Source organism: Microcebus murinus, chromosome 16 (genome assembly GCF_040939455.1).
Source record: "Microcebus murinus isolate Inina chromosome 16, M.murinus_Inina_mat1.0, whole genome shotgun sequence".
Taxonomy (NCBI): domain Eukaryota; kingdom Metazoa; phylum Chordata; class Mammalia; order Primates; family Cheirogaleidae; genus Microcebus; species Microcebus murinus.
Genome location: NC_134119.1, coordinates 71,923,291 through 71,933,990, shown reverse-complemented (window position 1 = coordinate 71,933,990; position 10,700 = coordinate 71,923,291).

Here is a 10,700-nt window from a genome sequence, read left to right as displayed (position 1 = left end):
GTACATATTCAATTTCTACATATTTAGAAGAATTTCATATGTAGAACATTACATTCACATTTTCCATTAAAATGAATTATGGCAGACATAGCTTTCCATTCTGCTTCAGCCTACTTCTTCTCATACCTCCTCCAGTGTAAAATCCTAGAATTTATCTTCTACACATTTCTCTATCTTCAGAGATGCATAACATAAACAATGCTATGGTATACACCCTCAGACATCCATAATTAGTGCCTTCATTTCTATAGGTCAGAGCCCCACAAATGGGATTGCACAAGGTGAAGAATAAGTGTATTTTTATTTTTTCTTTTCTTTTTTTGTTTTTGAGACTGGGTCTTGCTCTCTTCCCTAGGCTACAGTGCAGTGGTGTCATCATAGCTCACTGCAACCTCAAGGTACTGAGATCAAGCTATCCTCCTGCATCAGCCCTTCAAGTAGCTTGAACTACAGGTGTATGCCACCGGGCATCTGGATAATTTTTGTATTTTTTGTATGGGTCTCATCCTTGTGCAGGCTGGTCTCGAACTCCTGGCCTCAAGTGATCCTCCCACCTGGGCCCCCCAAAGTGCTAGGGTTACTAGTGTGAGCCACCACACCTAGCCATGTATTTTTTATTCTATTAGGTATTGTCAAATTACTTACCTATTTTACTTAAACATTTGTAGAAGTAGCTATTGAATTTTATTAATATTAAATGCCTTTCAAGCATCTGCTGTTCCTAGTCCCTCTAGAACCAGGTATTATCAGTTTTATTTTGCTAATATTTTGCATAAAATTGATATTTCATTTAATTTGTATTTCCTAACTACTTGTGATTTGAGGATCTTTATATATTCTTACTTGCCATTTTGGATTTCTTTCTCTGTATTTTATCTAATTAATGTTTCTGAGGTTTTGGGAATTTTGTAGGAACTTATGGTAGGTTATAAATGTTATTTTTGTTACAAATATTTTTCTCAACACATAGTTTATTCTCTTTCTCCTATCTTTTTTGGCATACAAGAAATTCTAAATTTTATGTAAAGTATGTATACCTATTATTCCTTTATAAATAAATAGATCTGAGTTTCCTATCTTGCTTAAAAAAGTATCCCAATCCATAGATTTCATATTTATGCAGTTTCCTAAATTTCCTTTTGCACTTTGTTAAACATGCAAATCATTAGCTTAACAGGAATTACTTTTATGTGAGGCCTGATGCAGAGAGCTAGAATTCTGCCATAATTATTTATCAAATAAACTATTTGTTGTCTTCCACACATCCATTTTTTTTTTTTTTTTTTTTTGAGACAGAGTTTCGCTCTGTTGCCTAGGCTAGAGTGAGTGCCGTGGTGTCAGCCTAGCTCACAGCAACCTCAATCTCCTGGGCTCAAGGGATCCTTCTGTCTCAGCCTCCCAAGTAGCTGGGACTACAGGCATGAGCCACCATGCCCGGCTAATTTTTTCTATATATATTAGTTGGCCAATTAGTTTCTTTCTATTTATAGTAGAGACGGGGTCTCGCTCAGGCTGGTTTTGAACTCCTGACCTCGAGCAATCCACCCGCCTCGGCCTCCCAGAGAGCTAGGATTACAGGCGTGAGCCACCGCGCCCGGCCCACACATCCATTTTTTGAATTCTTTTTTTTTTTTTTTTGAGATGGAGTCTCACTCTGTTGCCCCGGCTAGAGCACTGTGGCATCAGCCTAGTTCACAGCAACCTCAAACTCCTGGGCTTAGGCGCTCTGGGAGGCCGAGGCGGGCGGATCGCTTGAGGTCAGGAGTTCAAAACTGGCCTGAGCAAGAGTGAGACCCTATCTCTGCTAAAAATAGAAAGAAATTAATTGGCCAACTAAAAATATATATAGAAAAAATTAGCCAGGCATGGTGGCGCATGCCTGTAGTCCCAGCTACTAGGGAGGCTGAGGCAAAAAGATTGCTTGAGCCCAGGAGTTTGAGGTTGCTGTGAGCTAGGCTGACGCCACAGTACTCTAGCCCAGGCAACAAAGTGAGATTCTGTCTCAAAAAATAAAATAAAATAAAATTAACTGAGTTTAAATACAGGGTCATTCTTTTAATACATTGCTTGTGTTTGATTAAAAATACTATTTTCAAACTTTTTGTTCATATTTTAGCTGAGGCTGGGTTATAAATCTCTTGGGCTTATAAAATATAAAATCTCACAACATCTCGTGGGCTTTGTGCTGGTTGATGTCTCTTCCATGGTAATTGTTGCATTTGAGTATTCTGATTCCTCTCAGGTTAATTTTGTCCATTTGGAAATTTTCCATAGAATTCCATGTAATAGTCCTGTAATTAATTTAATCTTTTATGAAGCCATGGATATGTTCTTTCTTGTTCATAATACCTTTGTTCTTTCTTTAATCAGGCTTCTTAGGGGTTTATTATTTAATCTTTTTAAAAATCAGCTTTTGGATTTATTCTCTAATATTTTATTGTTCTGCTCTCCATTTCATTAACATTGGCTTTTATCTTAATTAACTAATTAAGTTTTTACCATTTTTTAATTTTAATCTTAATTTTTTTTAGAGATGGGGACTCTCACTGTCACCTTCTAGGCTGGAGTGCAGTAGTATGATCACAACTCACTGCACCCTGAAACTCCTGGGCTCAAGTGAGCCTCCAGCCTCAGTCTCCCAAGCAGCCCGGAATACAGGTGCCTGCCACCATGCCCAGCTCATTTTTAAATTTTTTTGTAGAGACAGGGGTCTCACTATGTTGCTTAGGGTGGTCTTGAACTCCAGGCCTCAAATGATCCTCCTGTGCTGGTCTCTTAAAATGCTGGTATTACAGGTATGAGCCACCATGCCCAGCCAGTTTTCAATTTTATATCTTTTTTTATAACACCTTGACCATTCCAGAATGTCTCTTTGTTTGTTTAGTCCTCTAACCTTAAATTCCACTTTGGTTGACATTTTCCTTCACCGTGTTTGCTTTTGTCACTTTGTGTTTTGTTTTTGTTTTTGAGACAGATTCTCACTTTGTTGCCCAGGCTAGAGTGAGTGCCGTGGCGGCAGCCTAGCTCACAGCAACCTCAAACTCCTGGGCTCAAGCGATCCTCCTGCCTCAGCCTCCCGAGTAGCTGGGACTACAGGCATGTACCACCATGCCCAGCTAATTTTTTCTATATATATATTAGTTGGCCAATTAATTTCTTTCTATTTTTAGTAGAGACGGGGTCTCACTCTTGCTCAGGCTGGGTTCGAACTCCTGACCTCGAGCAATCCGCCCGCCTCGGCCTCCCAGAGTGCTAGGATTACAGGCGTGAGCCACCACTCCCGGCCTGCTTTTGTCACTTTGCATAGCACATTATTTCTAATCGTTCTTTAGCACTTTTGCTTTAGAATGTCTCAAATTCAAAAGAGGTGACTAGAACTCTTTTAACCTAATGTAATGGGCTCTACTTTTTCACAAAGGAATCAGCCTTTTCACATTTAGTGCACCATCTATGCTTATAATTTACTTCATGTTTCCCCTTATTGTTACGCATACATTCCATTTTCTTTCTCCTCTTACTTACAAAGACTTACTTTGTTTTCCTATTTCATTGTTGACCTCCCACTCCAACACTCTTAATTTAACACATATTATAACCTGTTGTGTATGGATGTTAGACATTAAAGAGGACACCAATCACACCCACCCCGTTGGAGGAACAGAGCACTGGGGTGCTCTGTGCCCACTCCCACTCTGGGGAGAAGTCATAGGTTAGAATACTTTCACTTCTTCTTCTGTAGTCCGCTCTTTTTGGCTACATGCAAGTAACAATGTGACCCCAAATGGCTTAAACAATAGGAAACTTCTTGTTTCCTTTAACAAGAATCGTGGAACCCAGACACTTGCTATCTCTGTCCTGCCACTCTCCACAGGATCGCAGCAGCTGTGTTCACAGTCACACATGGAGAGGATACAGAAGGGAAAGAAGAACCTTCTGCAGATGCCACCAGTTGATCTCCTTTTAGTCCCTTGCCCAGGACTGGGTCACATGCCCATTCCTACACCAATCTCTGACAAGCAGGACACGTACTGAGCAGCAGAGGCCAGGCTCCTTGGCCAGGGATTGAGCAGCATGGCGGAATCATCGGCACCTGGAAGGACTGGGACTCCAAGAACAAAGAAGCAGCGGGGCACTGAGCACCACACACAGTGTGTGGTGTGAACCACTGCCTTGTGAGGAAAGCATCAGCCTGCAGCTGACAAGGGCTGGGCTGGGCAGCCCTAGGGATTGGGAGGCATCAAGGATCCTCTGCTGGCGTCCCCTGGCTGAGCCTCATGGCAGGTCCCTCCGTGGCTACTGCAGACCTGGGGACGCGTCCGGATGCAACACTCAGAGGAAGAGGAGGCCATCTCCTCTGTTCTGAGTCTTACTACCAGAGACAGCTCTTCTGTGGAGTCCCCAAGGGCACTCCCCATGCCTCGCTGTCAGAACTAGACCCCGCCCCCGGCCACTGGAAGCGGGGAAGGGGAGGCATCAGACCAACCTCTGGCGGCCAACGTTCTGGATCTATTATGACGTCTTGGTTCAGAAACATGGACCTACCAGTGCAGCTCAAAGCCCCAGTGTTCTGGAACACTGAGGTTTTTCTCCTGGACTCTCTGAGCAACTGTGTACAACTATTTCCGTCCTTCTGCCACATTTCCACCAGAAGAAAATGCATTCTGTTCCACTAGTGGCTGTGGCTGGACCCAGCCCCTCTGTGCTGGACCCAGCACAGAGCCACTGCCACGCCAGCTCCTGGCTGCCTCTTCTTCCCAGCCTCACTCCCCCTCTCACTTCCAGGCCCCGTTCTCTTGTTCCCCACCCCGTAAGTCCTGGGTTCTAAATCTAGACATAATACCCACCCCTAATTTTTTTTTAACTGTCTCTTGAGGGATTGCTTCAAGCTTGGCACTAACCTCTAGCAGGCCTTCACATACCTGAATGTCATGGGTGATGTTGAAAGTGAGTGGCAGTTTTGAAAGAGGAGCTGGGAAAATGAGGACCCTATACTTTGGGGGATGCGGAGCCCAAGTAACTGGGCATCTGTTACCTCATTCACCATCTGGAAAAAGCTTCACTCTCGTTCACCAAGTCCTGTTTTGTTCTGACCCTTATATATAGGCCTGAAAAAACGCTTTTATCGTTTACCTTTCAGCTCTCGCCTTTCATATCTTCCATTGGCAGCATTCTTCCAGCCACAGCCCAAGGCTGGCAGATGGCTCTCACGTGGCCTCTGAATTGTTCTGTGGGTATTCCAGGACTGCTTGCTGAGCAAACAACTAAACACTTGTGGATCGCCCTTGCCTCATTGCAGGAGTCAATCTAGTCTATAGCTCAGCTACTGAAAAAAAAATGAGATAAAAATTCAACCATTTAGCCAGGCGTGATTGTGAGCACCCACAGTCCCAACTCCTGAGGAGGCTGAGGCAGGAGGATTTGCTTGAACCCAGGAGTTTGAGGTTGCACTGAACTATGATCGTGCCACTGTACTCTGGCCTGGGCAATAGAGTGAGACCTTGTCTCAAAAATGAAATAAAATAAAATAAAATTTCAACTGTCTACAAAATAAAAATCTTTTGCATGGCCCAAAATCACTTTATAATAATCAAAACAGAAAAGCAACTAAGAAAAACTATTTGAAACACACAGCTAGGATGCTGTTGATTATAAGTAATAGAAAAGTCAACTTGAAATGTTTTAAAGAGGAAAAAGAATTTATTGCTCACATAACTCTAGAGTCCAAAATTATATTAACTTCAGGTATGGTTGGATCAGGGCTCTGGATCTGTCTGTGATTCTTCTGGCTTCTTTCTCAAGTTCAATGTCCTCAAAGTCTCAGGATGACTGCCGGCAGCACTCAGGGCTTCATTTTATTTATTTATGTATTTATGTATGTATGTATGTATGTATTTATTTATTTATTGAGACAGAGTCTCACTCTGTTGCCTGGGCTAGAGTACTGTGGTGTCAGCCTAGCTCACAGCAACCTCCAACTCCTGGGCTCAAGCAATCCTCCTGCCTCAGCCTCCCGAGTAGCTGGAACTACAGGCATGCGCCACCATGCCTGGCTAATTTTTTCTAAATATATTAGTTGGCCAATTAATTTCTTTCTATTTATAGTAGACACACGGTCTCTCTCTTGCTTGGGCTGGTTTCGAACTCCTGACCTCGAGCAAACTGCCCTCCTTGGCCTCCTAGAGTGTTAGGATTACAGGCGTGAGCCACCATGCCTGGCCAGGGCTTCATGTTTTTTTTTTTTTTTATTTTTTTTTTTTCTATTTCCTCAGTTTAGATGTCTGAAGGCTTCATGTTTTTAAATTCACATTGGGAGGATGTAGGGAAAAACATTTCTTTCCATGACCAGCAACAGTCTTAAGTTAGATAGAACCTTCTCCAGGCATCCCTGAAGCAACCATGCTGGCAAGAGGGATGGGCTTACCCTGATCGAGTTAGGCCAACAAATGCCCTGCTCCAAAGAGAGGGGTGAGGGTTGTGGCCAATCATATCTAAACCACAGAACTGCTGCGTGGCGGAGGGCAAGGAATGCTGCAATCCCAAAGACCACCAAAATGCTGCTCAGCCTTGCTCAGTGAGAGAAGTGCTCATCCAAACCTTAATAAGATTTCATTTCATCTAGTGGCTTGGTAAATATTTTCAAGTGTGATAACCTCCAGTGTTAATGAGGGTGTGTGGATGCAGGTACTTCCCCCAAATGTTCCCGAGGGGTCATGAATTGATACGTGGCTTTTTTTTTTTTTTTTTTTTTTTTTTTTTTTTTTTGAGACAGAGTCTTGTTCTGTCTCCTAGGCTAGAGTGCAGTGACATTATCATACCCCACTATAATCTCAAACTCCTGGGCTCGAGTGATCCTCCTGCCTCAGCTTCCCAAAGAGCTAGGATTACAGGTGTGAGCTACCTTGCCTGGCCTGATGCATAGCTTTGAGAGGGTGATTGACAATACTGATGAAGACTGCAAAGGTATATATACTGTGTAATCCAGCAACTGTTAAAAATACTGTTAAAAATATTATACATACTCTTGCAAAAGTACAAGGTACATGTAAAAGAACACATTGTTTTTAACAGTTCACATATAAAACAACTCAAATGCCCATCAGTAGGGAAATAAGTAAATAATAAAGAATATTTACATACTGGAACACCAGGCACCTGTTTTCTTAAACAGGGTATGTGGTAACATGAAAAGATCTGGGGCATATTGGTTAAAAAATGATGTAAGGTACAGAATATTGTGTCTAGTTTGATTATTTTGAATAAATAAAGAGCCGGCATATAGTTACCTACATACAAACATTTCCATGCATTTGCACCAATTTCTTCCTGGGGAGATCAGAAGAAACTATTCATAGGTGAGCTGAGGAGGGAGACATGAAGGGTTGGATGGGGAGGGGCAATTCTACTCTTTGTTTGTTTGTTTGTTTGTGAGACAGAGTCTCACTCTGTCTCCTAGGCTAGAGTGCCGTGGCATCAGCCTAGCTGACAGCAACCTCAAATTTCTAGGCTCAAGTGATCCTCCTGACTCAGCCTCCCGAGTAGCTGGGACTATAGGCACACGCCACTATGCCCAGCTAAATTTTCTATTTTTAGTAGAGATGGGGTCTCGCTCTTGCTCAGGCTGGTCTGGAACTCCTGACCTCAAGTGATCCTCCCACCTTGGACTTCCACAGTGCCAGGTGTAAGCCACAGCACCCAGCCTAGCATACTCTCCATTTTATGTCATTCTGAACTTTTGAAAAAACACATTCCTTTTTCTAATGTTGTTGATGGGACTGTAGGGCAGCTAAATTTCTTTTTAAATGTTCCATAGTTAAGGGGTATTAACAACTGGAAACAACTCAAATGTCCTTTCAACAGGTGAATGGATAAACAAAATGTGGTACATTCCTGCTGTGGAATAAAAAAGAATGAACGAGGCTGGGTGCAGTGGCTCACGCCTGCAATCCTAGCACTCTGGGAGGCCGAGGTGGGTGGATTGCTCGAGGTCAGGAGTTCGAAACCAGCCTGAGCAAGAACGAGACCCTGTCTCTACTATAAATAGAAAGAAATTAATTGACCAACTAACATATATAGAAAATATTAGCCGGGCATGGTGGCGCGTGCCTGTAGTCCCAGATACTCGGGAGGCTGAGGCAGGAGGATTGCTTGAGCTCAGGAGTTGGAGGTTGCTGTGAGCTAGGCTGACACCCCGGCACTCACTCTAGCCTGGGCAACAAAGGGAGACTGTCTCAAAAAAAAAAAAAAAAAGAAAAAGAAAAAAGAAAAGAATGAACCATGCAACAGTTAGGATGGATCTCAAGGGCACTATGCTGAATGCAAAAAGCCAATCCAAAAGGTTACATGCTCTGTGATTTTATTCATATTACACTGTCAAAATGACAAGTTTATAGAGATAAGCAGATTGGTGACTTGTCAGACATTAAAGAATGGGTAGAAGAAGGTGGAAGGTGCAACTATAAAGAGGTGGCTGAGGCCGCATCATAGCACTTTGGGAGGTCAGGGCAGGAGGATCACTTGAAGCCAGGAGTTCAAGACTAGCCTGGACACCATAGCAAGACCCCATCTCTACAAAAAATTAAATATTAGCCAGGCATTGTGGTGTGCACCTATATTCCCAGTTACTCAGGAAGCTGAGGCAAGAGGACCACTTGAATCCAGGAATTGGAGGTTGAAGTGAGCTATGATTGCGCCACTGCACTACCAGCCTGGGCAACAGAGCAAGACCTCATTTTCTAAAAAAATCAAATAAAGCTATAATGAAAAGTTGCTGGGACAACAAACCAATGTCATACCTTAACCTTGATTGGACTGAATTGCAAAGCCCAGGGATGCTGGTAGGTGTCCTGACATCACAGGACATTAGGGAGTGCCTGATGATTCTCCTAGGAATGGTGAACTTTACAGGAACAACCCTGTTCTTAGGAGGTGCCCTTCTGAGGTTGTCCTGAGGACTGCAACTTTCCTAGGAATGGTTAAAATTATAATTTTGTATCATTAGATGAAATGGCCAAATGCAAGCAGCTGTTGGAACTACGTAGCTGGTATGTGGGTGTTCACTATACTGTTGCTTCACTTTTTCTGTGTCTCTGATAAAGATAGAAGAAAAGTATTATTGGGAATAAAAAAAAAAACTTCTGGGGATGGCTGGTAAAGAGGAGAATGCCGGGGCCAGTGCTGGGGTGCAGCACCTCCTGGTGCGGATGGCTAGTAGGCAGCAATGCCTCATGAGTCTGCGAAGGCAGGAAGGGAGCTTGGACTGTCATGGCTGGGGCTGGAGGCTGATTACAGAACTTAGGAAGAGAAGGGGAATTGAGGCTGTGGAAGTAAAGAGAGGGGAAAGAGTTTGGCAGGGAAGAGACTGAAGTGTTATGCAAGTGTATTAGTTACTGTGTTTCCCTGAAAATCAGACCTACCCATAAAATAAGCCCTAGCAGGATTGCTAAGCATTTGCACAATAGAAGCCCCAGCCCCAAAATAAGCCCTAGTGACGGGTGGCCACGCAGCGCGTCTGCACAGCCCATGCGTGTCGTCGCGGAGTGGGAAAGAAGACAAGCAGCCCTTCTCATCTGCCCCGTGAGAGCTCTGTGGCTCCACGTGAGGGATTGGGGCCAATAGTTCTAAAGGAAATAGAGTCTCAAGAAATCAGGATGGAATTTGGGGTTTGGAGAGTGATGATGATGTTCCAGATGACAACTTCACTGTATTTGAATACATGTAGATTGTTGTACTGTACTTAAAAAAAATAACACATCCTCTGAAAATAAGCCCTCGGGTGTCTTCTTGAGGAAAAATAAATATAAGACCCTGTCTTACTTTCGAGGAAACACGGTAGCTACTGCTGCTGCAACAAATTACCACAAACGTGGTGGTGTAAAACAACACGTATTTATTATCTTGTCTGGAATGGGTTGGAGTCCAGGTGTCAGCAGAGCTATGTTCCCTTCTGGAGGCTCTAAGTGGAGAACCCCTCTCCTTGCTTTCTCCAACCTCCAAGGTGTGCCTTGGCTTGTGGCCTCTTCCCCACGTCCGAAGGCCCCTTTCTCAGGCTGCATCTCTCTGCTGTCTCCTATTCTTCCCCATTTATGGACCCTTGTAATTGCACTGGGCCCATCTGGATCACACAGGATTATCTCCTAATTTTGAGGTTAGTGGACTAACAACTTGAATTCCACCTGCAGCCATCACTCCCCTGCCACATGATGTGACCTAGTCACAGGTGCCAGGGGCTGGAGCTTGGACATCCTTGGGAAGCCACTATTCTGGTGACCATACTGAGGAGACACATCAAAATAAATTCCCTGGCAAATGGGAACGAGGACCCATCAGGAGAGCCAGGTGGGATGGAAGGGACCCCGGAGGCAGCTGGAAGGACCTATGAACAAGAACCCCGTGCTTGCCCCACCCAGACACAAGACCCTGTGCAGAGCCCCACAGGGCCTTCCCATCAACTGAGGAAGAGGCTGATCTCAGGGTTTCCAAGACAGGGCAGGACCCAAGAGCCCTGCACTGAGTTCCCACCCTCATCTGTCTGACTTACCTTGTCCAGGGCAGGGCCCTCAGAAACCAAAGCGAAAATGAGGAAGGGCAGAGGGCACCGAGAGGGGCGGCTGTGGAGGAAAGGCCCCTGTGATGAGGATGGTCCTGCGGTGACTCTCACCTTCCAGGGCTCACTGGGGCACCCCCCCCCCCGTTACAGCTTC